We start from the raw sequence: 562 nt of genomic DNA, 5'->3' as shown, positions 1-562 counted from the left end.
ATTATGATCTCTTCAAAGGCTTGGTTCCCTCACCTTTTCTTTCCCCTATTCATAATGAGGCAGCTATCTGGCTGTTTGCTCACTCATTCAAAAAAGCAGAGAGGTGACAAGTTCCAACATGCAAAAGATGAATGTGACTGTTTGTACCATTGTTATTTTGAGGATGAATGTGTTGTCAGCACTGTTTTGAACTGGCTGCATGTGATTACATGTGTGAAAGCCCTTGGCAATTGTTTCAAGCTTTTTTCTGTTTCTCCAGTAGAACAAAAAGCCTGGCTGTAGGTTTGGAGGGAGACTTTTCATCTTACCTGCTTAATATTCACACATCGCACAACATCTGTGTTTTTCAGACATTGTACGGAGAAAAGAACTTTGAGCCCCAGCAAACTGTTCTAAACTGATGTTCAGGGTTTTGATATGTTTTAGTTTTAAATTAAGAAAAATTAGGCAATCATTTAATGAGATGATGACACACTGGAATAGGTTGCCCAAGGAGGTTGTGGATGCCACATCTCTACAAGTATACGATCCAAGGCACACAAAAGCTGCTTTACATTTAAAA

This window comes from Meleagris gallopavo, chromosome 2, assembly GCF_000146605.3.
Source record: "Meleagris gallopavo isolate NT-WF06-2002-E0010 breed Aviagen turkey brand Nicholas breeding stock chromosome 2, Turkey_5.1, whole genome shotgun sequence".
NCBI lineage: Eukaryota > Metazoa > Chordata > Aves > Galliformes > Phasianidae > Meleagris > Meleagris gallopavo.
The sequence above is the reverse complement of the archived record's forward strand: the minus strand, read 5'-3'. Positions refer to the sequence as shown.